Raw genomic sequence first — 27,272 nt, 5'->3', positions numbered from 1 at the left:
GAGGTACATTCCAGAGGAAAGAGTATGGAAGACTCAACTCATTTACCCACCTCACAGTGATACTAAGGCAAGACACCCTAGGCAACTGAAACTCCCTTCCGTTCACTTGGAGCAGAGAGGTAGGTTGGTGCCAGCCTAACCGCCCACATGTAGGACCCTCTCCTAATATCCTTCCTCAGGTGAATGGGTATCCAAATTTGACTTCAGTTATGACCATGGTTTGCAGAATGCCCTGAGCTAGGAAAAAGAAACCCCTTGGACTTGACCATAAGAATGAGCTTTGATGTCAGAACACTCCTGGGCTTGAATTCCATTTCTGCCACTTACTAAGTGATATTAGGCAAGTGACTTAACTTCTCTGAACCACTGAACCAGGATGTTAATATCCCACCGGGTTCTTGGGAGGATTTCACAGGATAATGAGAGTAACGTGAATAGCAAAGAGCCTGAGATGTGTAAACAGCAAATGAGTGCCTGGGGCCCTTCACCCCGCACTCCAAAAATAACTGCCGTATGAGCTGCTGGTTTCCTGCACAGTCGCCTCCAATTCCTGAAACTACATCTTCTCTCTTCTCTACATATGTCCCCCTCTTTCCTTCTCCTTCCCTGGAATTTATTTCTCTTTGTCCATTTCCTGGGTCTTTTTTCCTCCTAAATTTTGCTCTCCCGTCTTCTTAATTCATCAGTCTCTATGCTTTATGCTATTCTGCTCCTTCCCCACTAAGCAAGTATTACTAAAAAGACAGGATGTGCCAAAAAGGCAGTTAGTATGAAAATTCATCATCATGATTCCCAGAGTAATTCAAAATATCCCCTAATACTACAAAGAAATAGGTGCCTTCATAAGACTAAAAGTTACTATTGTAAAACCCACTCAAAGACAGAAAACGGGTAATTCTCACAAGGAGCCCTTACTGTGAACAAATACAAGACATTCCTTACAAATTATAAATGTGCAGACATTGGAAATATACTAGACCACTAAGCACTAGGTAGAATTCGCTCTGAGCCACAGAGAACAACTTGTGAGTGAAGTTCACACGAGTCCATCAAACCAGCCAATAGGTAATTCCAAGCACAGGACCTCTTTTGTGGGGAAGTTACTCTCAGCTTGCACATATAGTTTCTGTTTAGTTTTAATGTTATCAGGTAGCTGAGCTGTGACTCCACTGTTTTAAAAATGTCATAGTGACATTTCACCCAACAACACAGCCTTAATAACATCCTAGTTCTTTTTAATTAAGTAGCATAAATCAGAAACAGAAGTTTCTTAAAATTCTTAATGCCATGTGGAATCAGAACAAGGCTTACAATGGCAAAATATCAATATCACAAAATAAAGCATCTCTGTCTTTTTCACATTCTTTTTTTTTTTTTTTTTGAGACGGAGTCTCGCTCTGTCACCCAGGCTGGAGTGCAGTGGCCGGATCTCAGCTCACTGCAAGCTCCGCCTCCCGGGTTTACGCCATTCTCCTGCCTCAGCCTCCCGAGTAGCTGGGACTACAGGCGCCCGCCACCTCGCCCGGCTAAGTTTTTGTATTTTTAGTAGAGACGAGGTTTCACTGTGTTAGCCAGGATGGTCTCGATCTCCTGACCTCGTGATCCGCCCGTCTCGGCCTCCCAAAGTGCTGGGATTACAGGCTTGAGCCACCGCGCCCGGCCAGGTCATGTGCTTCTGGCAGCATTTTAAACTTCTTGACCCTAGGATAACGATCTGTGTCATCACTGAGAACTCAGGTAATGTACTCCGTCCTGGCTGGCGTGATAGGGAGATTACAGGCAGAGAGCATTTTGTTAACTGCTCCTTAGGCCCTTACTGGGGAATAAGGAACTCACTGCTTCTGAACTTCGTTCTTGGAACTTGTTTGTTCAGCCAGTTTGTTCAGCTATGCTTTCAGTAATGGTACTTTACTGGTTTCTAAATTTCCCGGGCAATCCAAGAGAAGGACAGGACATGGGACACGTGATTTTGAAACATCCTGCCTTTCTTTCTGTGTAGTTAACAGAAAGTCTCTTAAATTAGGCTGGCTGGTAGTTGTTGGGGTGTTCTAGGAGACCTATGCTTTCTACTCCATGGGCCTCCGTCTGGGGAGGCTTTATATCAGGTATCCTTATAAGAGGAGATCAAGTGTATTACCCCTTCTTCATTCAAGACTGTTCTGAAGGCCCTTCTTCAACCACACTAAGAATCTAACTGCCTAACTAGTCATTTTTTCAACAAACATTTATTGAGCATCTGCTATGTGCCAGGCCCCGTGCTAGTCATTGGGGATGCAGAAGCAAATAGGCTATAGTTTCTCAAAGCAAGAGACACGAAGAATTATGCTACACTATGAGAAATACCAAGAGATATGAAGCACTGTGAGAGACAGAGGGAAGTAGCAATTTTATCTAAATAGTAGAATGAGGGAAGGATTCTCAGAGGAGGTTATGTTTAGGGATTTTTTTTTTTTTTTTTTTTTTTTTTTTTGAGACAGGCTCTTGCTCTATCACCCAAGCAGAATGCAGTGGTGCTATCATGGCTCACTACAGCTTCAACCTCCTGGGCTCAAGGGGTCCTCCTGCCTCAGCCTCCTGAGCAGCTGGGACCACAGGCACCTGCCACCATATCTGTCTGTTTTCTTATTTTTTTGATAGAGATAGGACCTTGCACATGTTGCCCAAGCTGGTCTTAGACTTCTGGCCTCAAGCTATCCTTCTGTCTTGGCCTCCCAAATCACGGGGATGATAGGCATAAGCCACCACACCTGGCCTGACATTTTCTTATTCTGATTCTTATTTTTTAACCGACAAATCGTATATATTGCCAGTCATGGTGGCTTACACTTGTAATCCCAGCCCTTTGGGAGGCTGAAGGGGGTGGGTCACCTGAGGTCAGGAGTTCAAGACTAGCCTGGCCAACATGGTAAAACCCTGTCTCTATTAAAAACACAAAAATTAGCTGGGCATGGTGGCGGGTACTTGTAATCCCAGCTACTTGGGAGGATGAGGCAGGAGAATCACTTGAACCCGGGAGATGGAGGTTGCAGTGAGCTGAGATCATTGCACTCTAGCCTGGATGAAAAGAGCAAAACTCCGTCTCAAAAAAACATTGTATAGATTTTGTACAATATGATGTTTAAAATTTGTATACATTATGAAATACTAAATCAAGCTAATTAACATATGAACTACCTTAAATACTTATCATTTGTTTGTGGTGAGAACCCTTAAATCTACTTTCTGAGCTATTTTCAAGTACATAATACATTACTATTAACTACAGTCCCCATGATGTGCAATAGCTCTTTTGAACCGATTCTTCCCATCTGAAATTTGGTATCCTTTGACCAACACCTCCTCAGTCCCCTCAGCCCCTGGTATCCACCATTTTACTTTCTGCTTCTGTGAGTTGCAGCAACATGAATGAAACTGGAGGACATTATGTTAACTGAAATAAGCCAGGCACAGAAAGACAAATACTACATGAAAGGTCTGGACTTTCTATGGTGAGAAAGGGGAATGAATGTTAAGGCAAGAGAAACAGCATGAGCAGAGACAACAGATGAGAAAGTATTTGGCATATTGAAAATGCTATGAGTAGTGTAGTTGGTTAGAACACTATTATATAAGTGAATGAGAAGGTGGGGAAATGAAATTGGAAATAGACCAGTTTATGAAGGATTTAGCAAATTGTTCTTCAGACCAGTAGTTTTCGAAGTGTGGTCTCTAGACCACCAGCATCAACTGAGAATGTGTTAGAAATGCAGATTCTCAGATCCCATCTATATTTGTCTGCTAGGGCTGCCATCACAAAATGTCACAGACTGGATGGCTTCAACAGAAATTAATTTTCTCATAGTTCCAGAGGATGGAAGTCCAAGGTTAAAGTGTCAATAGGTTTGGTTTTTCCTGAGACCTCTCTCCTTGGGTTGAGATGGCTGCTTTCTCACTGTGTCTTCACATGGTCACCCCTTAGTCCATGTGTCTCTGTGTCCTAACCTCTTTTTACAAGGACACCCATCACTGGATTAGGGCTGACTCCAATGACCCCATTTAACTTAATTCTTTTATTATACTTGAAGTTCTAGGGTACATGTGCACAATGTGCAGGTTACCTATGCATACATGTGCCATGTTGATGTGCTACATTCATTAACTCGTCATTTACATTAGGTATATCTCCTAATGCTATCCCTCCCCCCACCCCACAACAGGCCCCAGTGTGTGATGTTCCCCACCCTGTATCCAAGTGTTCACATTGTTCAATCCCGCCTATGAGTGAAAACATGTGATGTTTGGTTTTTTGTCCTTGCAACAGTTTGCTCAGAATGATGCGTTTCCAGCTTCATCGATGTCCCTACAAAGGACATGAACTCATCCTTTTAATGGCTGCATAGTATTCCATGGTGTATATGTGCCACATTTTCTTAATCCAGTCTATCATTGATGGACATTTGGGTTGGTGCCAAGTCTTTGTTATTGTGAATAGTGCCGCAATAAACATATGTGTACATGTGTCTTTATAGCAACATGATTTGTAATCCTTTGGGTATATACCCAATAATGGGATGGCTGGGTCAAATGGTATTTCTAGTTCTAGATCCTTGAGGAATCACCACACTGTCTTCCACAATGGTTGAACTAGTTTACACTCCCACCAACAGTGTAAAAGTGTTCCTATTTCTCCACATCCTCTCTAGCACCTGTTGTTTCCCAGCTTTTTAATGAGCACCATTCTGACTGGTGTGAGATAGTATCTCATTGCGGTTTTGATTTGCATTTCTCTGATGGCTAGTGATGAGCATTTTTTCATGTGTCTGTTGGCTGCATAAATGTCTTCTTTCGAGAAATGTCTGTTTATATCCTTCGCCCACTTTTTGATGGGGTTGTTGGATTTTTTCTTGTAAATTTCTTTAAGTTCTTTGTAGATTCTGGATATTAGCCCTTTGTCAGATGGGTATATTATAAAATTTTTCTCCCATTCTGTAGGTTGTCTGTTCACTCTGATGGTAGTTTCTTTTGCTGTACAGAAGCTCTTTAGTTCTTTAGAGGCCCTGGCTTCAAAACAGAGTCACATTCTGAGAGATGAGGGGTTAGGACTTCAATATATGAACTTGAGGAAAGACACAATGCAGCCCATAGCACTAGCCAGACCTACAGAATAAGAAATTGGCAAGGACAGGAAGGATGAAGAGGCAACCTCTAGTCTGTCTGGTAATCTCTCTAGATGATTTGATAGACTTAAGTTGGAAATCAATGCTATAAGTAGAGGGCATTAGAAATTTCTAGTCAGAGCAACAATATGACACACCTGTGTTTTACAAAGAACATGCTGGCATTAATACGGGGTTGTAGACAGGCAGGAACTCGATGTAATGGGGCCAAATAAGAGATGACAAGGAAATGAAGAAAGCCATTGATCCATCCACTTTGTCCATGCCTCATCCAACCAAGTAAATGTTACAAGAAAAAAAAAAAAATCACTCAACTTGTATCTCTAGGTGCACAATAAATTTATGAACATCTACCTCACAGAAGCTTTTAATACTCTCAGGCCATCCCACTATACCCCACTCCCTGGGGTTTGCTTTTCCCACTCATACTTGACACTTGTCATGGTAGTTATCACAATCTGATCTCGGTTGCATCCTCTGCCCAATGTAATGGGAACTCCTTGAGGACAGAAGCTTTGTTTGTCCTGTTCATCACTGAATCCTTAATGCCAAGGGGAAAAAAAAGGAAGCAGCAGCAGCCAAATGAAGGAATTAAAGAAACAACAGTGGAAAATGAAAAAATGAGACAGTCAAGAGAATGAGTTTTAGGAGAGCCAGGGAAAGATTCTGGGACTATTCCTGAATTCCTATCCGGGTGAATGTCCTAAAGTAAAATAGGGAATGTAGAAGAACTAGTTGAAGCAGGCAAAGATAGGGGGAGCATCCATTCTGGCCACATAGCAAGCTGGGACAAAGCAAAGACTAAATCACAGAGGAAGTTCCTCGTAGGAGTTCCTCTTATCCTTGATGAAAAGGCCATCCAGATAAAACCAAGTCCAAACAAAAACATGTGGGGTCAGGGCACATTGAAGTACAAGCCTAGCTGTATTGGCTACTATAGGCCAGAAGCAGCCCAAGTTTCAAGTTCTGATGCGTCTTTAACTCATCTACTCATTTATTTATTAAGTCACTCAAAATGTATGACCAGAGAGAGGCAGAACGGTATAGTGGTTAATAGGGCAAAGTCTATAGCTAGAATGACAAAGTTTGAATCCCTGCTCTACTATTATTAGCAGTAAGACTTTGGTCAAGTTACTTAAACTTTCTGTACCTCCTTTCACTTACATGTAAGAAGATAAAGTCTTATGAGATATTCTCTTAGTGAAGGAGAAAGTGGAGATCACCTAGTGAGAGAGAGGATCAGATAGATTCGGATCCAGAACACTGGTAATGGTTTGGACTAGACACTGGAAGATAAAAAGTAGACTTGCTGAACCAGGAGAACCAATTAGGCTCAAGAATGATAAATCTGCAGTGGTTTGGCCAATTAGCAGGGTTATGCACTACATTTTCTATATTGTTAGGCAACAAAGGAGCCGCAGTAGAGAAAGTCAACAATGCGTTGATCTGGGTTGGGCAATCATTGGGGGGATATAGGGACTGAAATTCCAGGGAGTGTGGGAATAGAAGGTGTCAGTGATGGAGGTTCAGGTAAAGATGTGTGTTTTCATGCAGAGTTTTCCAATCTCGGTTACTCACATACTTCTTTATGTCTTTCCCATGTCCATCCTGTTGCTAGATAATTAACTTTAAATCTACTATTTTTACTTAGTCTTGTTCTAGGAACTAAGGGTTGGATTCTTTTCTAAGCCTTGCTCAATGAATGTTTTTAAATACTCATCCATATACAACCTAGAATCCTCCTGCTCATCATATGTTAGGAAAAATTCATCATTGTTGTTAAGAATTTGAGTTTTACTTCAGTTCAATTTCATCTAACAGGGAGTAGTAAGATTTGCCATTTGCAGTGTGGTTTTTGGCAAAGTACTTAATCTCTCTAATCCCCAACTGGTAATAATATCTACTCCATAGATCATGCTCAGAATTAAATAAGATAATTCACATAAAATGCTTACCCCAGTGACTGGCATAATGAGGATGCTCAATAAATTATAGCTATTTTTGTTATACCAACCCTCCTAGTCATTAAGAATTTATGATGCTAATGATTAAATAACATGAAGCATAGCCAATACTTTCACAGTATGGAATCTTTCCTCTTGCCAGAGGAGATTCCCATAGATTCTCCTGGGAGACCAATCTCTCTTTGCAATGTATAACATGCCCTGTTCTTCATAGTTGGTAATTAATGTTTATTTTCTAGTCAAGGAATTCATATTTAAAGAATATGATACTTCTACATGGGGATAAGTTATATAGAAATGTCATATTTTCTTCCAAATGGAAACTTCCATGTTTGGATCCTTTTGTCACAGGATTCCTGCCAGGCATCATTATCATGAGACCTCTAAGCAGACAGTGTTGCCTTCTGGCAGACCTTGAGGTTGCTTATCTCATGGAGCACACTTTCCACCTCTTTCTCACATCTGTCTTGCATCTTACTATTGCCAGTTTATCATCCTAGTACTGTACTGTCCTTCCTACTAGGCTAGACAGAGTACATACATACCAAATTGTGGGAGTTCAATAAGTCTTATTACACTTTTCACAAAAATGAGCCTCCCTACAACTCTTTGGCCAAATTCCATTGTAAGTAATTGGCTATTGTCTTTTTATCCCTATTCTGCCCCCACACTGTCTAAGGGTAGAACAATTTTATTGGCTTCTGTTAGGTTATTATGTGTCATTAAATAGCTGCATATTGTACCTTCTAGCAGGGGCTATTTATTCTTCTACAGCAGATGAGACGATGAAGAGCTATTTAAATGGGGTAAAGTCCCTGTGGAGAGAGCCTGTATTGTAAAAACGTAAGACATCCTCTCCTGTCTTTTAGCCACTCGCCAATACATGTAAAGATATAAATAACATTTTGCATACCAATTTCCACCCTAACCATTTCAAGGCTATTTCATCCTTGCTGGCTTTTTAAATACCTGCACATTTCGCTCAGTAACAACCAGAGTCTAGTGCACAGTAGAACTCTACAAACATTTGCTGAATGAATAAAACTCAAATTTGGCTTCCGTACATTTCAGTAATCCACTGTCTCTACTTATTCACCTTGTTTTCTGTTTCTCTAGAAAAAACAAAATCTATTCTTCAAAAGTGATTTTTATGAGAATGTTTAAAACCTTCGTCCTTTTGGTGACACAAAGAGGGAAGTATAGATGGATGTAGGTGGATAGGGAAGTAATGATACCTTTCTAGTTCCTTTTGTACTCACACTATCCCTCTCATTTGAGGAGGTTATAGATTCACAAGCTTCTTCTCATTAACTCTATCAAATGGCAATTTGTTGCAGATGCTTATTCCTCTTGTTCCTGTGAGCAGCTGAGGCACAGAATAGGGAAAGGTTCTCCAGCTGTTTCGGATCATAGACTCCAGCTGATTCCAGGTTCAGGTCTAGATTCCAGACCTTCAGTCCTTGGCTCTGAAACCACATCCACTTTCATCTTCTAGTTCAAAATGGCCATTCTAGGGAGACTGTGCATATGTGGGAATAAGGAGTATATGAGAACTCTGTACTTTCGGCTCAATTTTGCCGTGAACCTAAAAATTTATTAACTTCTAAAACATGGTCACTCCATTGGCCAATTATATATAACTCTCAGTTTACATTTCCATGCTTACCTGGAAGTAAAATGGCAATATAACGGCAACACTCCCAATGTGAGTGTTGCCTATTCATTCACGCTGCCTATTCATTCTACAATCACTCCCTGGCATCTTATCTGACTACCTCCTCACCACACTGTCAATCCTGAAGGGAAAAAGGAACCCATCCTCAATGAGAATTTCTCTTTTCTTCCAGTCTAAATCTAAAAATCTTGATAGCTTTTTAAATGTCTCTAGAGTAAACAAATATGAAAAGCTTTAGTTTGTAAAGAATTGTAAGCCCAGTTCCTGAAGATCAACTAGTCACTCTTTCTCTCCTTCACGTCTTTGGCGATGACTTTTTCTCCTTTGAGCACACATCCCTCATTAGCTCTGGCAATGCACACTCTCTCAGGTCTCACTGCATGGGAGACAATGCCACTGGCTTCTTTCCAAGGATGTAGAGGCACAGCCAAAGTGACTAACATTCCATATGGCGGCGAACACACTTCTGTCTTTATAATGTATTCATCCCAAGAGGCCTCATGGCAAAATAATTAATTTTGCAATTGGTAGATTTTTTTTCATCTATTTGTTGTGAAATAATCTGTATTTCTTCACCCTTTGAAGACACTGGTGTCATTAAACATGATACTTAAACATGAAAAAATGATACTTAGAAAACATTAAGTAAATAATTAAAAGGAGTTCTAATGATAAAAACAGTTGCTGGAGACCCCTTCCCTTAATATGAAAAGACAACTACATCCCAGTGGTAGGATAGGCACACAGAAGTGGTCACAGTTCATAAATAGTCAACTTTAATCCTACCAAACCCTGGGGGAAAATCATCACATTTGAAATAGAAATAAATACATAGGCTCAAATCCTTGTTCTGCCACTTTTTAGCTTTATCACCCTAGGTAAAGTATTATCTTCTCTGAGCCTTAGTCATCCTCTGTCACTGGAGGGTGATAATGCCTGCTTCACAGGCACTTTGTGAGCATTAAAGCAGGCAACAGATGTGGCACATATCAGAGTGCCTGGTGCTAATGAGTGAAGTAACTCAACAGAGGTCACACAGCTAGTGAGAGCCAGGGCTGGGGTTCAAATTTAATAATTCTGGTAGCTAAGAGCATAAGCTTTGGGACCAATCTTGTATCTTGATTTCCTTACTTCTGAAATGGAGGTTGTTATACCTATCCTGCATCTCTGTGATGGGAAATAAATAATATTTGTAAAGCATTTAGTACAGCACCCAGCATGCAGTAAACCTTCAAATTCATTAATTCTTTCAATAGACAGGCAGGCAGCCAGATAGATATAAAACACCTGTTTGTGCCAGGTACTACGCTAGTCTTTGGGATACAGCAGTAAGTGAAATATAGCCTGTCTTATAAATGTTAACATTCAGAAATATGACTATGACTTTTAACAACCCAGTGAGTTATGAGGTAGATAATACTGACCTTAGTTTAGAAATGGGGAAATTGAGGCACAGGAATTCATTTCTTGAAATCACCTCAGTAGCAAGAACTCTGATGTATATTGACCCACAGCCTACTTACCATATTATGGAAAATAATACTGGGATAGACAAGATGGTACAAAATGACAGAGTTGTCTTAATGACTGGATGTGCATAACTTAATTACCCACCTGCATGAGGGGTAATAATGATAATTCACACACACAGCCTCATCTATGCTCTCTCTGTGCTGCGTAGGTAGCCTGGTGCAGCAGAAAAGCTCAGGATTTTAGTCAGAGGATCTGGATTTAAATCCTGCCTCTGCCACTTACTTATTACTTGTGAATAACTTGATAACTTGAACCTGTCTATTCATTTACACAGTGGGGATAACAGTACACTCAGGGCTATTTGGAGAATCAAATGAGGCATGGATGTTTAGGAAATTTGTAAAGCCTAATACATTATGGAAAGACACATTATGACTATTTCAGAGTCTAGCTATTTTCTTCATTACATTTTAGCCTCCAGTTCTTTTCTAGTGTTAACACATACTAGAAACTATACACTGCTCTTTAGAGGATATTCTTGGGCAGTTCACCCCAGGCTGCATGTACAGTATGCAGGCTGTGCCTTGCAAAAGGACACCCAACTAAGGAGGCAAATGAAAGCTAAAAAGCAGCCTGCTCTCTGCTCACAAAGCTGTACACCCCAACACAGGATCACCTCCACCCAAACGGACTGGCATCCTTTTCTAATTTGCCCAAAGCAAAGTATGGGCTATCAGTGTCCCTTATTATACTTGATATTCTCCTGCTTTAATCTTACCTTCTTCCATCAATTCCTACCCAACTATATATTCCTTGTCCCTCCAACTTCCATTCCTTGTGACCTGTGCTCTTCTTCTTCCTGACTTCCTTTCTCACCTGGCAGCGAAAACCAGCATGGTGCCTCTCCTTGTCAGTTGCTTCTCTTTCCTTTACATATTTCCAAGCCCAATGTGCTTCCTTCTCTCCAGAACTGCCCCTCAGTCTGCCAAAGAACATCACCTCTCTGACAGCCCTTCAGACTTAAGGAACAGGCTCAGTGAAGAGCACATCTTTTTCATTTTTAATTTTTATGGGTACATAGTATGTCTACATATGTACAGGGTATAAGATATTTTAAAACAAGCATACAACATGTAATAACCACATGCAGGTAAATGGGGTATCCATCACCTTAAGCATTTATCATTTTTTAAGTTACAATCACTCCAATTATACTTTTAGCCATTTAAAAATGTACAATTATATTTTAGAATGTACAGTGATTTATAAAATAATCACTCTGTTGCACTAACAAATACCTGATCTTATTCATTCTCTGTAACTATATTTTTAGACCCATTAACCATTCCCACATCTCTCACCCCTGTCCACTGCCCCCACTCCCCTACCCAGCTTCAGGTACCCATCACTCTACCCCAAGAAGATCACCTTGACCACAAGTCAGAAGAGCCAGATGCTGCAAGTCAGGTAACCACGTTCAAGCCCTCACCATGCTAGTATGACTCATAGTAACACAACATACTTCTACACGTAAAAGTACAAAGTTCTTAAAAGTAAACACACAGAATAAATACAATTCATAAATAAACATATGCTGACCTTATTAACCAAAAATTGAATAGAAAGGAAGGGATTTATGAGTAAAAGATTCAATAGTAACAAGTAAAGGTAGAGAAATTGGAAGCTTCACTAAGGTGATAAATGCAGCTTAAAGTCAGAGGAAAAAAGGACATTGTCATACAAATCATGTGTTAAATGGCATCAAATAGGACCAGCAAAAGAGAATCTACAAGCCTTTTGTCCCCCAATTTAAATATATCCAGTGAAACAGATCTCCGATTTGGTGTACACATGTACTTACTCCCTCAACTCTTAATACTGACCACATAAGCTATTCATATGGACATTATATGTTTCTTTCAGGCACTCTGGAGCAATTTGCAGCATGCAAGCAGTATATCAGATTCTAGAGGGAAGTGGGCTGGTAATAAACTGTGAAAGAGAAGATGAAATAATTATTCCCCACTAATTCCTATTTACCTTTCACTAAAGGAGGGAAGAAGAGGAGGAGGAGGTGAGGTAAGAACTCCTAAGTAATTAACACCCACTCAGAGGTGAAGGAGAAAGATTAAAGCTAATGAGGGGGAAAAAAATCATATCGGAGAAACTTTCCTAAATCCCTGTAATTTCAATCACAGAAGACACTATCTGCTTTTGCATTTTGTCTACAGTTTCTGACCTGCCTCCTCTTCCCAGCACAGCCATCTAAAATAAACCTCGGGTGTGTTGATGGGCAGGATTGACCTGACTCTCCTGCTGCTCCTTTCTTCGTTGAGAGCCTGCTGGGCAGACAGAGGCAGGAAGGGAAAACTGAAAAATGTAAAGGTGAAAATGTACAAGAATGCAGTAGCAAACAGGGATCTCCGAGGAGGTGAGTCTCCAGCTTTTATCAAGAAAGGACTCCCACAGCAATAAGATCTGCAACCTTTAAGCCGGAGGTAACTCAGAGTAGAAGGGAAACGTCTTTCTACTCTAATGACCCACATGATTCAGGAACACAACTCGACAGAATATAAACTCCAAACCAGCAGATCTTACGGAGCCACAGGGAGAGCAATCCTGAGAGCCCCACTTAAGTGGAAGAGGATAATGTGTCATTGATCTTGAGGTAGTTGGTAAAAGTGAGAGAAAAAAACACCGTAGGAAAACCAAACAAAACAAAACTGGGCCATCTAGCCTGGTAGGGATAGAAATAAGGAGACCATTAAGAGAGGAGTTTGAAATCACAGTAAACAAGTGCAAGTGATGTGATACAATGGAAAACACGTTGCCAGGGAATCAGAAACTGATTCTAAGCCATCACTCCAATAACCAAATAGCTTGTTTGGGGTTGAGTGTTCCCAAATGGGGATTTAGATAAGGCCTTTGAGTGGCCTATGAAGTAACATTTGCTTTTTTCGCTTTAGGGAATATGGTGTGGATAGAAAAAGGGCAGCGATTAATCTACAAAATTAGAAAAAATGAGCATGGGGATAGCATCAAGCTACTTTCCCCAGTCCAGGTTCTTTGTAATCTCTAATCCCACGCACTGATGCAGTTGCAAGTTCACTAGCCAGGGAGTCAGGACTAATAGGGTGGGCCTAACACCAGCTCTGACTCCAATTAATAATGACACAGAAAAATAGTTCTTCATGCCTCTACACCTCATCTGTAAAATGGGGAAGCTCGACTCTTTACAGGTCCTCTGTTGCCTCAAAAGCCATACCCAGCCTCACTTTCCACTATTTGTCCACAGATATCCTCTGATTCTCCCAAGGTTTATCATTCATCTGCTGCTCCCCTCCACAAATACCAGGCCCAGTTCCACCGTGTCCCACCCATTTGCTCTTGCTGTTCCGCTGGTCTAGAATTGGAATCCATCTCTACCACCTTCTAAACTCTTTTAGTTATTTGCCATACACTGAACAATTGAAGTTCATCTTTCAATTTTTCCTGTTCTGGCCATGCGCGGCGGCTCATGCCTGTAATCCCGGCACTCTGGGAGGCTAAGGTGGGCAAATCATTTGAGCTCAGGAGTTTGAGACCAGCTTGGGCAATGTGGCAAAACACTGTCTCTACAAAAAAATAAAAAATTTAGCCAGGCATGGTGGTGCACACCTGTAGTTCAAGCTACTTGGGAGGCTGAGGTGGGAGGATCACTTGAGCCCAGGAAGCAAAGGTTGCAGTGAGCCCAGATCACACCACTGCACTCCAGCCTGGGTGACAGAGCAAGGAATGGTCTCAAAATATATATATATATTTCCTGTTCTTACCACAATATATCATTTAGTACTTGGACTATATTATCTGATGCTCTCCTCAAATTATTTTCTATGACTTAGGCTTGTCTCTTTAAATAGACAATTCCTTAAGTGTTAAACTTTCATATTTTCTATAATTCTTAAGCAATCAGTAACGGCTTAATACAAAGATATAGTCAGTTTGGCTTGAAGGCTGGCAGAAACTATTAGCGGATGCCAACTTCATCTTTATACAGTAGAACAAAACTCCCGAACACTTCCTAGAACTCCAAACCTAAACTTGAGTTTAGTTAGGCTGTTAACAATCTGTGATTTCTTCAACTATCCTTGAATATTAGTGATTCAAATATTTGAATGCTTTCCATGAGCCAGTTCTATGTGCCAAGTGCCTTGTGTATATCACCTTACTTAATTCTCACAACTACCCAATAGATGGTATTATGGATCCAATTTTGTAAATGGAGAAAATGAAGCACAGCAAGGTTAAGCAGCTTGCCAAAAACTCACAGAGTAGTAGTAAGGAGTGGAGCTGGGACTTGCATCGAGGTTGTCTAAGCCTATAACTGCCATATGGCTATATGGCTTAAGTGTGTTTTTACTTTGTTCTAGTTTTCTTCACTTTCCTACAGGGATAAACTCAAGTATAGCAGGCATACAATAGTCATCCTCCTCCTAGTGTCGAAGGAGGATGTTCTTTAAGCTGAAAACGTTGAAAAACAGTGATAGAGTGTTACTTACTCTTTACTGAGTGCTCACTTGATGCCAGGCAAAAGACTAAGCACTTGTATATGTCATATCATTTAATTATGATCGCCTAAAACTAGCCATGTAAATATCATGTTTAGTAGATCCAATTATTTATTTTTACAGATAAAGTGATTGGAGCTTAAGTTAAATAATTTATCAAATGACAAAAGGTTTCAGATGGTGATGCTAGAATTCAGATTTAGTTCCATCTGATATTGGAGGCCAAATTCAACCTGTTCACTTTCCTGCATTCTCATGTTACTAAAAATTATAATGCTTTAATAATTACAGCAAATTTTCTTTCATAATGGACATAAAATCAGTGGGAAATAATTAGGCCTATATTCTTCCCAGCAGCTGAGAACCATGCTTATTAAAAGGAAAATAATATTAAAGTATAAGATCAATTTCAAACATGTGCAATATGAGAGAGACAGACCATGCGTGGTAAAGGAAATTTTGTGGATCAAAGTGGGTATTGATGGGGAAAATTCTATATATGGAAAAAGAAAAAAATTACTTTATTCCTAAGACTGTTACTCAAGCTTATCTAAGTTTCCCAATTGGAACCTGATTCCCAAGGGATTTCTATCACAGCTAAACACTAATTCAGATGCACAGCTTTGTAGCATGATTGAATCTGGTGGCTAAATTTAGACATGAGAACACACAACCATAATCCTTGCTTAAAATTATTGAAGACAGAGAAGTTCCAGAGACTGAGGAAAAAAGAAGGGATGAAAAAACCAACTTAAGTACTGGAATTCACTAGTGCATTCTTTTATTATTAAGACTTAGTTTTTTTTAAAAGCAGATTTGGGTTTACAGCAAAATTGGGAAGAAGGTTTAGACATTTCTCATATACCCGCTGCCCATACATATGCATAGCCTTCCCCAGTAACAATATCCCCCACCAGAGTGGTGCGTTGTTGCAACTGACAAACTTACATTGACACATTATAAGCATCCAGAGTCCATAGATTACATTAGGGTTGATTCTTGACTTGTACATTCTTTGGGTTTGGATATATGGATAATGACATGTAGCCATCATTATGGTATCATACAAAGTAATTTCGCCCCCCTCAAAATTATCTGTGCTCCGCCTATTCATCTCTTCCCCAATCCCCAACTCCTGGTAACCACAGACCTCCTTATTGTCTCCCTAACTTTGCTTTTCCAGAATGACATATAGTTGAAATCTTACAATATTTAGGCTCTTCAGATTGGCTTCTTTCACTTAGTAATATGTACTTTAATTTCCTTCATGCCTTTTCATGGCTTAATAGCTTATTTCTTTTTAGCACTGAATTTTACTTTGCTCTAATTTTCTTCACCTTCTTACAGGGATAAACTCACGTACAGTAGGCATACAATAGTCATCCTCCTAGTGTGGAAGGAGGATGTTCTTTAAGCTGAAAACACTGAACAACAGTGAAATAGTGTTGTTCAATGAGAGGACACAAGGGCACAGTGCCCCCTCAGTTTCCAAACTATCTGTATTTAAAAACCACTACAAGGTCATTAGACATTACTAGCCAAATAGTCTAAGACAAATATAGTTTATGGAAAACCAAGATAATCCCAATACACCATAGCTTCTTTTCTTATGAAACTTCCTATAGTAAACATTCAAAAAACAATAACCAACACAAATATAGCACTTGCTATAAGCCAGATACTGTTCTGACCACCTTGCTTCAACTCATATCAGTGCTGGGAACAACCCTATGAGGCAGACACTATTATTATCACCGTTTCACAGATAGGAAAACCAAGAGAAAGATTAAGTAACTGGCACCAGACCACACAGCTAGTAAGGGGCAAAGCTAAAAACTGAACCCAGGTAATCTGAGTACAGAATCCATGGTTTTAAACTCTTTACTAACAATTTCTTTCAAAGCAAAGTTCTTCACTACCTGTTTCTCTAGAACTTAATTCCTCCTTTGAAAAGTTAGGTTACAATATGTACCTTTCTCAGACTCTGTGGAAAGTTAGCTAAGAAAAAGAAGGTGAGTGTTGGCAAACCTTCCATATCCACACGTAGATGTTGGCGTCTGAGGGAGAGCCTTCACTGAGCTGACCAAGTGGGCTCCCCGCTCACGACGAGTCCTCCAGATTCCAGCTCCATCTGGCTCACTTTCAGCTTCTACTTCCCTAACAGAACTTCTGAGTCCTAAAAGCCCTCCTCTGGTGGCCCCTTTAAACCTGATGAGCTCAACAACAGACACAGCTGGGGTCAAAGAATTTGGAATTGCTTAGGAATTAGAGGCTTGAGTTTTGGCACCTGTCTTCACTACTTTTAAACAAAAATACTGCTTTAGCTACCCTCCTGAGCTTAGAAGGTTTCAAATATGACAGGTATTCTCCCCTTAAAAGAAATATTAATGAGAGGATTCAGGAGTTCAGGTAATCTCATTTCTCCCTGCATTCACACATACCCATGATTCCAGAATGAGTTTACAGAATGCTGTACCAGGGCATTACAACAGGCAATTTTTTAAAAATGCCACCAAGGTCAGGTTAAATCACATGATTATCATTATTAACCATGCAATTGGCTTTATCAAGAACAAGAAGGGAAGTAGAGGCCATTAAGCACAGATTTATCTTTAAAATTATTTCTAATATTAACATGATTATTATTTATTCTCACAACAAATTTGTGATGTGTGTACCACTATATACATTTTATACATGCATAAACTCAGGTTTATAGAAGTTTAATAACTTGTACAGGACTTCCTCTGTAAGTAGTAAGTGGCTGAGCTCATATTTAAAGCCATACCTGTCAAAACTAAAACCCAAACCCATACTTTTTCAAGTACTTCTTGACCAGTTTGTTAAATCTCTCTTTGCACCTGATACACATTCTCTGGATTATCCTATTCTCTACTGGGAACATCTGAACACACTTCTACATTTGTTGCCAACTCAGCCTGGCACAAGCGATGGAGAATGAAGAAGATAAGTGCCCAGAAGTGATTTTGTATTATCTATATTTTCAGCCATAGTCTGCTCATTCTTTGTTAGTTGCTTTATTCTTAGTAATTGGTTGGGAATCAGCAAGAATTAAAATCAAACTAAGAAAGTTGTCAGTAAATTTGTGCCAATCCCATAAAAAATAAGTGCTTAACGATATGTAATAATATGTATCTAATAGTGATAGCTACCATCTATGAAGTGCCAGACATTTAATCTAATTTAGTTTTAAAAGTATCCCATTCTATAAAATGGGATACTTTATAGTTCCATTCTATAAAATGGAACTAAAGTATATAATTAGTTCCATTTTATAGAAGAGAAAACAGGTGTAGGGACACTGAGTAACTTTCCTAGGGTTATGCAGCTGATAAAGTGACAGACCTTGGACCATGCAAGCTCTCTCTGACCTGAATGCCCCCAATCTGCTCAGTGTCAACTGCGTGATTATCTCAAAGCAGGAGCTTCTCACCGTGAAAAGAAACAGTGGAATACTAAAGGGAGATGCAGAATAGTTTCTATACAATTTATTTTTGCTTTTTCCCCCAGCTTCATGAGGTATAATTGACAAATAAACTGAACATATTTAAAGTGTAAATTTGACGACATTTGACCTGTGTATACACCCATGAATCCATCACCATAATCAAGATAATGAGCATTTCCATATCCCCAAAAAGTTTCATCATTGTCCTTTATCTACTGCTCTCTGCTTTCTCATCCCCAGGCAACTACATTATCTGCTGTCAAAATACATTAGTTTGCACTTCCTAGAATTTTACATAAATGGAATACTATTAATATATATTATTTGTTGTCTAGCTTCTGCAATTAGAGTGATTATTTTGAGATTCATCCATGTTATTGTATGAATTTTTTTCCCTTTTTTATTGCTATTGCTGAGCAGTACTCCATTGTGTGGATATACCAAAATTGCTTATCCATTCACCTATAAGTGGATAGGTTTTTGGGTAGTTTGCAGTTCTGGGCTATTACAAATAAAACTACTATGAACAATTGTTTACAAGTTTTTGTGCAGACATATGCTTTCATTTCTCCTGGATAAATATCTAGCAATGGAATGGCTGGGTCATATGGTGCATGGGTAACTTTTTTTTTTTTTTTTTTAATGTTTCTCAAGTGTTATTTAAGGTGGATGTACCATTTCACATTATCACCAGTGGTGAATGAGAGTTCCAATTGCTCCATCACTTTGCCAACATTTGATATAGGCAGTCTTAAATTTTAAACAAGGATCTCTTGGGCCCCTACAGTGTGCTCTATAATGAACATGAGGGCATGGGAGCACTAAAGAATTAGAGGACAAGGAACTCTACCCTATAGAGTTCAAACTCTACCTGGGGAGACAATAAAGTAATTAGAACACCTTTAGTACAGATGTATATCTATATCTATGATCTGTGAGATATAAGAAGGATTAATATTATATAATATCTATATATGATATATTAGGCATTATTAAGTGTAGTTGGTAAGGTTTAGCTTCTAGGAATAGATCAGCTTTGTACCAACTTTGAGAGAACAACAGGATTTGTACTATTAGAAAAAGGAAAAAGATGGGGTTTCAAAGTCCTCTATTGATTGAGTTAACTTGAGTCCGTGTTTTAACCTCTCTATTCCTCATAACAGAGGGTTATGTTGTGAATTACCCTCATAAGACAGAGTATTACGAAATCATCTGCTTTCAAAGCTCTCACCAGAGACGCTGTCAACTCTGCAGATTACATGGATTTAGGCAGAGAAATTGATAATACCTACCTATGTATTTGGAGAGATAACTCAGATTAACTTGGGCACATCAACAGAAAAAAACGTCACCCTCCTGTCATGTTAAACCTGCACTCGGCTGAGTGCCAAACATAGTATCTATTTGCTGCTTTGAAGAAAGTTCAGGTCTACCATGCCTTTAAAACAGCAAGTGGAAACGGAGTTTGGCACTCAGTAAACTGCCTGCCATAGATTGGTTCAAATGATACAAGAGTTTGGCAAGAGTAGGTAAGATTATTATTATATCTCAAAGGAAAAAATGATTTATATGCACTTTTAAAAATAAGTACTCATCCTTTTAAAGAAACAATTTCTCTGAATTTAAACAAAAATCTATAAAGATAGATTGGGAAGAATCATGATGCCAGTGAAGTTTTTCTTCCTTTGAATTTCTCTAGAGCTGGATGTTCTGGTTTGTGTTCCAGTGTAAGCCACAGACCCCTTGGTTCTTTAATACTATGGTCCTAGTTTTTCCTTAAATATATCTCTAGACACAGAGCCCATGTTCCCCAAGAAAACTCTCAATATCCCAAAGTTCTTAATGTTTTCTATATCCCAGAGAAATTCCTGAACTACTTTTTCTAGAAATTCTGTTAACCTTCATCCTCACTTGCACCTCAGCCCAATATCCCCTACACAGCCCAATATCTGATGGATTTAATTATCCTACTCTCTTTCTCTATTTCTCATCCCTCATCCTCTTAAAATGATCCTCTAACTGTCTACCTGCTTTCATTCTCCTCACTTACCCCACCCCTTGTTGGGAAAAGCTGAGTATTGGTAAAAGCTGAGGCAGGGCTTGCATGTCTGACATAATGTAAAAGAGTCTTGGAACATGTCCAGGGTCCAAGGTCTAAAACCCCTTGTGGCTCCACCTGCTGAATTAAGTGAATGGCCACCTCCTCTTTCTCTCCTTAATGGGAGAGAAAAAGAATTAGCTATAAAACTTACCACTCCTGTAGTTGCAACATTAAAACCTGGAGCAATTGGTAGTACTAAGACCCAGTGGAATCTGAGGCTTGTTTATTCAGAGAGCACCTCAATAAACCGAGGCATATCCAGCACAACCAGTGCCCTTACAAATGGCAACAACTGTCTCCCGCCACAGCGGGCAGTGCGGCCATGGACCTCTGCAGCACAATTCCCGTTTCCTTACTTCCTGGAGAGCCACCAAAAAAGGTCCCTATGGGAGTTAGAGGACCCTGGCCCTCAGGAACAGTTGGTCTATTGCTTGGAAGGTCTGGTCTAAATTTGAAGGGTATCACTGTGCATAAAGGAATAATTGGTTCTGATTATACCAGAGAAATTCAATTTGTTATTAGTTCCTCAACTCCGTGGTCTGCTTCCCTAGGAGAAAGAATTGCTCAGTTGTTGACATAAAGCAGCACAGTGAAAAGAATAGGAGGCTTTGGTAGTACTAGTCCAACAGGAAAGGCTGTATATTGGGTTAATCAAGTGTCTGACAAAAGACCTATTTGTACGGTAGACCTGCTGTTGGATGCTTACAGATTGACACACAGGCCTGGTTGGCAGTAGTTCCCAGAAAAAATAAATCACAGGCTGCTTTGCATAGGATAAGTAAAGTCATCTTGAAGCTTCAGTTTCATGGTTAACCTGCCTCTGCTAGAGAAAAACAGATTTAATGAGCACACAGGCATGATATGGGCTGAATATATTCACCGTGGTGTTTGTGGCCTTTATGATGGGAATGTTCAACCTCTACTCCTACTACATTGGTGTAAACAAAATGAAGCCTTTGCAACTGAGTTTTAAGACACTGTTCTGGGCTAGATTTGAACTTTCTGAAGTGAAATCAGTGGTCATCAATTATAACCACAAATTGGTTACGTTCTTTATGGAGTCTATAATGTTACAATGGTCATTGTTTTGCTAAATATGTGAATTGTCATGATCAACAATTTATTCCAGGAAATTGAGGATGACACGGATGTGGAGCAGAAATTTGCAAGGGCCTAACTCTGGTTTTCCTGCTTTGGGGAGGGGAGAGCACTTCCTGTTCCCTTCAATCTGGTGCTGGGTCCAGGGTCCCTGTTTTGTCTCTTGCTGAGGCTTAAAGGGTGGATTTCTGAGCTCTACCCAGGGTCATAAAAAGGTTTCCAGGAAAGATGTAGAGATAAGTAAGTAAGTAGAGATAAGTAAGTAGAGACAAGTAGGTAAGTGCAGACAAGTAGAGATAAACAGGTAAGTAGAGACAAGTAGAGATAAGTTGAGACAAATAGGTAAGTAGAGACAAGTTGAGATAAGTAGGTAAGTAGAGATAAGTTAGAACAAATGAAATAAAATGGCTCATCGAATCACGTTAAGTAAATAAAGTAAGGCTCGTAAAGTCGAATTAAGTCATCGTCATCAAAGATCGGGTGGTGAACTCATCGTCATCACGAACTCATCGGGAATGGTCGTAAATCATCATGAAAATAAAATAAGGTCGAACTCATCGATAAAATAAAGACTCATCGGAATAAGATTAGAATACGCTGTCGTCATCATCGGGTGTTAAGTCATCGTCATCGAGATCGGGATAGAACTCATCGTGTCATCATCATCGAAATCAGATAAGACTCATCATCAGTAGTAAGTAGAGATAAGTTGAGACAAGTAGGTAAAGTAGAGATAAGTAGAGATAGGGACTTACAGGAACTAACAGGTACCACAGGGACAGACAGGGATAGAGGAAGACTAGCAATATAAGGTCAGTGCCCTAAAGAGGTACAAAAGTAGAGACTAGCAAAGACTAGCAGAGATTTGCAGGGACAGACAAGAACACTCAGAATTATGGAAATTTGTTATGGCTCAAAGGGCAAATATAAAAGAAATAGAGGGGAGGGAGGTAAGGATAAAAATGCTCTTTCTTTTCTCTCCAACAGGACCTTTTGGTCCTTTAACTAAACTTAATCAAAGGGCAGATGCATTGGTTTCTGTGGTCTTTGCTGATGTACAAGCATTCCATTCTTTAATTCGTCTTAATGCCTCAGGCCTTAGGAAAAAAATATGGTTACATACAAAGAGCTGGGAAAAAGGAAAGATAATTATATGGGGGAGAGGATTTGCTTGTGTCTCTCCAGGTGACGATCAGGTGCCTGTGTGGGTGCCCGCCAAACATCTGAAGATCTATCATGAGCCACAGCATCTAGTGGACCCACCTGTACAGAGCGAATTGAAGGTTTGAAAAGCCTCAATTTGCTTTCCCTGTGCCTTGTTAGAAGGGGCCTGTTTCTCTAATATTATCAGTGGCCTGCTGGCTACAGCCAAAAAAGTTTTTGCTTCTGTTTCAGTAGATTTACTAATGTGGGGGTGAGGGTATGCTGTGTTTTTGCGGGAGATGAACGAACTGTGTGGGTGCAACCCCCATAACATAGGGACAGATCGAGAAAACCGCACAGGAAGCTGAAAAACTGCTGGAGCGCCAGGGTTTTACCTACAGATGCTTAATGGACCAATGCTTTCTGACTGAGCTCCTCTACCCTGAATACAAGAGACCCTAATAGGCAGGAGTATCATCACCCCTATTCAGCATGAAGAAGTTATAGAAGATGGACCTGCATCCTTCTACAACCCCTAGGATTAAGGGTCCTCTTGTAAAGGGAAAGGGGAGATATGTGGAAAGTATTCAAAGCAGAGCGACTCCAATTTGAATAAGGGCTAAGAAGAATGAAGCTTGATCACTAACCGGCAATTTAAGGCTACACAGCCTGCAATTGCCTTGCTCAATTAAAAGAGGCCATCTTTTATGCTAGTAATAATGATAGCTAGCAATAATGATACCTTCCCTTTTACAAAAAAGAGAAGGGTGGCATGTTGGGTAAAGCTGGGTGTTTGGAGAAGCTGAGGCAGGGCTTGTATGTCTGACATAATGTAAAAGAGTCTTGGAACATGTCTGAGGTCCAGGGTCTAAAACCCCTTGTGGCCTTTGGAACACCAAGTTCTGTGCTAAAGGGTGGAAGGCTACCCTGACACACCATAATCTAAGCCCAGAGCATAAAACCCCTCGTGGCTTGGATAGAATCCAGGGCTTGTGGCTCTGGAATGTGTCTAGACTTGCTGGCTCCTTGCTCCTTGCTCTCCCAGGATTGATTGTATCTTGAGCTAAAAGAACCTGCTCTCCATTATCTCAAGTAGCAGAGCAAATGCTAAACCATCACGGTTGTAAATCTGGTGCTTAATGCAACGTGCCCTTTCAGCTTCCACATCCTCACCACCTGTTTCTTGTTGGATTACCAATAAATGGCGTGGGCTCCCAGAGCTCAGGGCCTTCACAGCCTTCACAATCGCGATGGCTCCCTGGTCCCACTTTACTTCTCAAACTGTCTTTTTCTCAATCCTTTGACTCCGCCAGACTGTGTCGCCCCCACGACCTGGTGTTGGGTCTGATCACCCCAACAACCCCTCTCCATGGGCTCCCCACTATCCAATGAGCACCCATCTATCACTGGACACATTACATTTGTGGTAACCCACAGTTGCCTGTACAGGCCAGATCAGACTCAGGCCATCTGATTTCCAAGCTTGGAGACCTAACCATAAGGATATTCTACTTCTTAGTGTCTTGAAGACCTTGGGACTAACTTATAGGTAGAGCTATTCAGTATTCCTAATTTGGGAGGACTTTCAGATTTTTTGTGTTTGGTATCAATTTTAGAGCACAGAACATTATTTAGGATTTTGAAAATATAGAGATATATTGATATGCTTACAGGGAGAACCATCTATAACAAAGACCTTGAGAAGTTTCAGAAACACTAATTCCTTGGCACAAGCCCAGGTGAATCTATCATACAGATGTTACATTCAGGTCTAAGGGAAGAGTGCTTTTATGAGGCCCCGAAACATTGTACTTAAGACAAGCTATTTATATTAAAAGTTACTATTTGCAATTCTGAAAACAGATGTAGACAAATACAGATCTAGCTCCTCTGGACAGAACTGAAACACAGCAGTCTTTGACAGTAACCACTTGCTAACTAGGTGTTAGAAGAAAGACTGGCTAGGTGTTAATGAAGATGGAAGTACAGTAGCATACAAAATGCATCAGCTCTAATTCAGAGTTTGCCCTGGGTCATATTTAGAATAGAATATTTTTCATAGGGATGTCACTTATTTCATAACAAATGTAGTGGCTCGACCGATTCTGATTAGCTACAGAAATCTTTAGCCATGACTAAACATTAAAGTGAACAATAAATATGACTCTACAAATAACTTTGGGAATGTACTTTTTTGAAACTGTTTTTGTTTTGTTTTAAATTAAATATCAACCTTAAAGCTTACAGGGATTTTGATTAATCTTACTTTTTCCTAGTCTATTAAGAAAAAAAATTAAGCTTTATATAATTTCCACTTCTGGAAAATGAGATTCATCTCAGTTGTTGTGAGATTAAAAAGCTCTTAGAACCATGCCATGCACATAGCAAGTGCAATTAACTGTTTGCTGGTAATATTATTAAAACCAACAGTTGTAGACAGTCAGTATTTGTAAAACAAAGGAAAGATAAATATGTTTTAAAATGCCTGGAAAAGGTATATATCTTTATGATGTATGACAGTGTTCCTGTAGTGAGATTAGCCTTCAGTGACAGATCAGGGAAGATTGCCAGATAAGATTCCTTGTTACAGCTCAGATGCTGCTTCTGAAAAATCCCTCTATGCACGTTCAAAGCAAATGGCAATAACTAACCTGAAAAACAAATGAATACAAAACAAGTGTCGATGTCTGTTTTCTTTTTTTTTTTTTTTTGAGACAGAGTCTCGCTCTGTCGCCCAGGCTGGAGTGCAGTGGCCAGATCTCAGCTCACTGCAAGCTCCGCCTCCCGGGTTGACACCATTCTCCTGCCTCAGCCTCCCGAGTAGCTGGGACTACAGGCGCCCGCCACCTCGCCTGGCTAGTTTTTTGTATTTTTTAGTAGAGACGGGGTTTCACCGTGTTAGCCAGGATAGTCTCGATCTCCTGACCTCGTGATCCACCCGTCTCGGCCTCCCAAAGTGCTGGGATTACAGGTGTGAGCCACCACACCTGGTCTGTAATTAATTTTAACTAATGATTGATGATGATGAGGGGATAATGATTAAGAAAGATGACAGTAAATCAGCTTTGTGAACGTAAGATTAAGCAAAAGTTAGACAAAAGAATTTTCAGTCTTCATCTTCATTATGGTACTTAATCTCTCTTTTTTTTTTTTTTTATATTCCCACAATATACATTGTTCTACAACTGGAGTGTAGTGGCCAGATCTCAGCTCACTGCAAGCTCCGCCTCCAAGGTTCACGCCATTCTCCTACCTCAGCCTCCCGAGTAGCTGGGACTACAGGCGCCCGCCACCTCGCCTGGCTAGTTTTTTGTATTTTTTAGTAGAGACGGGGTTTCACCGTGTTAGGCAGGATGGTCTCGATCTCCTGACCTCGTGATCCACCCGTCTTGGCCTCCCAAAGTGCTGGGATTACAGGCTTGAGCCACCGCACCCGGCCTATGTCTGTTTTCATATAAAGAAAATAAATACCCAAAGGTTAACTATTTGGATATGCTCCAGCTTTCTAGATAGTATTAGAAAATGCTACCTCCATGTTCCTTGGGGTGGCACTGGCCTTTTTGTTCTTTAAACTACATATTAATGAAATTGCTTAACCATATTGTCATGGCCACATTTGTAATCAGTCTTCAAATGGTTTCCCTAGTGTATATCCTATATCTAGAGAAGAGTAGATACTCAGCCAGGGTAATAGAAAGGGTAAAAGCTGCTACCTTTTGGAAGAATTCATTAGTCTTATTTGACCACACTCACTATTCTTACAGCATAGCTGGTTACAAAATTTTTGCAACTCTTGTAAATCTAAGATGATCAATTATTTTTTGCCTTCTTTGAGTACCACATCCACTCCATTTGCTGACATTCAATGTGAAAACTAACTGACTATACACACACTCTGAGGTGAACATAGAATGAAGCCGAGGTAGGTTTACACTGCAGTCATTGACAAAAAAACGTGCTCCTTGATTATGTATTACTATCGTAAATATTTGCAACTAAAATGCATGGTAATACTCAGGAGAACGGAGCTTTGGTTAAGTATAGCCTTTATTTCTTCATGAAAGGTGGCCTGGTGTGTTGAAAAGACAGCCCTTTAGACAGATCTAGCTACAGATTTGGGTTCTGCTATGATGTGAACTTAAACAACTGACTTAAATGCTCTGTGGTATGAAAGGAATAACCCTTGCCTAACAGGGTTGTTGCAAGCATTAAAGAATGTAAAGTGCTTGGCACAATACCTGGTACATAGGAGCTCAATGAATGCTAATTTATTCCTCATCTGATAAAAAAAAGTTAGATATTGTTTTTAAAATGCATTGCACTATTCTGCTGGCTAAGATTTCAGGTAACAGTAATTTGTTAGAAACCCATTTTAGAAGCCTGTAATAATTATGTGTCCCAAGTACTATAGAAGACTTTATGAAGAATCTGATCTGACCATCAGAGAGAACCAGTGGTGACAAGTGGCCTTCGCCTCTACCTAAAACCCCCAGGATTACAGTTCACCTACTTGTGAATCAGCCCCGTCAATCTTTACGCAGCCCCGTCAATCTTTACTTAGAGAATGCTCTTTAAGTTGAGTCCTTGTTTCCCTGTAACAGCCACTCACTGATGAATTCTAATTCTGTCCTCTAAGCCACCATATG

The 27,272-nt window shown here is 40.0% G+C and overlaps 1 protein-coding gene and 1 long non-coding RNA gene across 2 annotated transcripts in view; one reads left to right on the top strand and one right to left on the bottom strand.

Moving 5' to 3' along the window:
• Positions 1-27,272, bottom strand: part of PLPPR1 (phospholipid phosphatase related 1) — a 293,103-nt gene that overhangs the window by 174,316 nt on the left and 91,515 nt on the right. The window lies entirely within an intron of this gene.
• Positions 32-12,276, top strand: LOC103878195. The gene is made up of 3 exons (XR_004177948.1): positions 32-119; positions 11,661-11,735; positions 12,192-12,276. It is a non-coding gene; the product is annotated as an uncharacterized LOC103878195 (long non-coding RNA).

The sequence above is a fragment of the Papio anubis genome, chromosome 13, assembly GCF_008728515.1.
Source record: "Papio anubis isolate 15944 chromosome 13, Panubis1.0, whole genome shotgun sequence".
NCBI classification, from domain to species: domain Eukaryota; kingdom Metazoa; phylum Chordata; class Mammalia; order Primates; family Cercopithecidae; genus Papio; species Papio anubis.
This window is presented reverse-complemented; position numbering and strand designations above follow the sequence as displayed.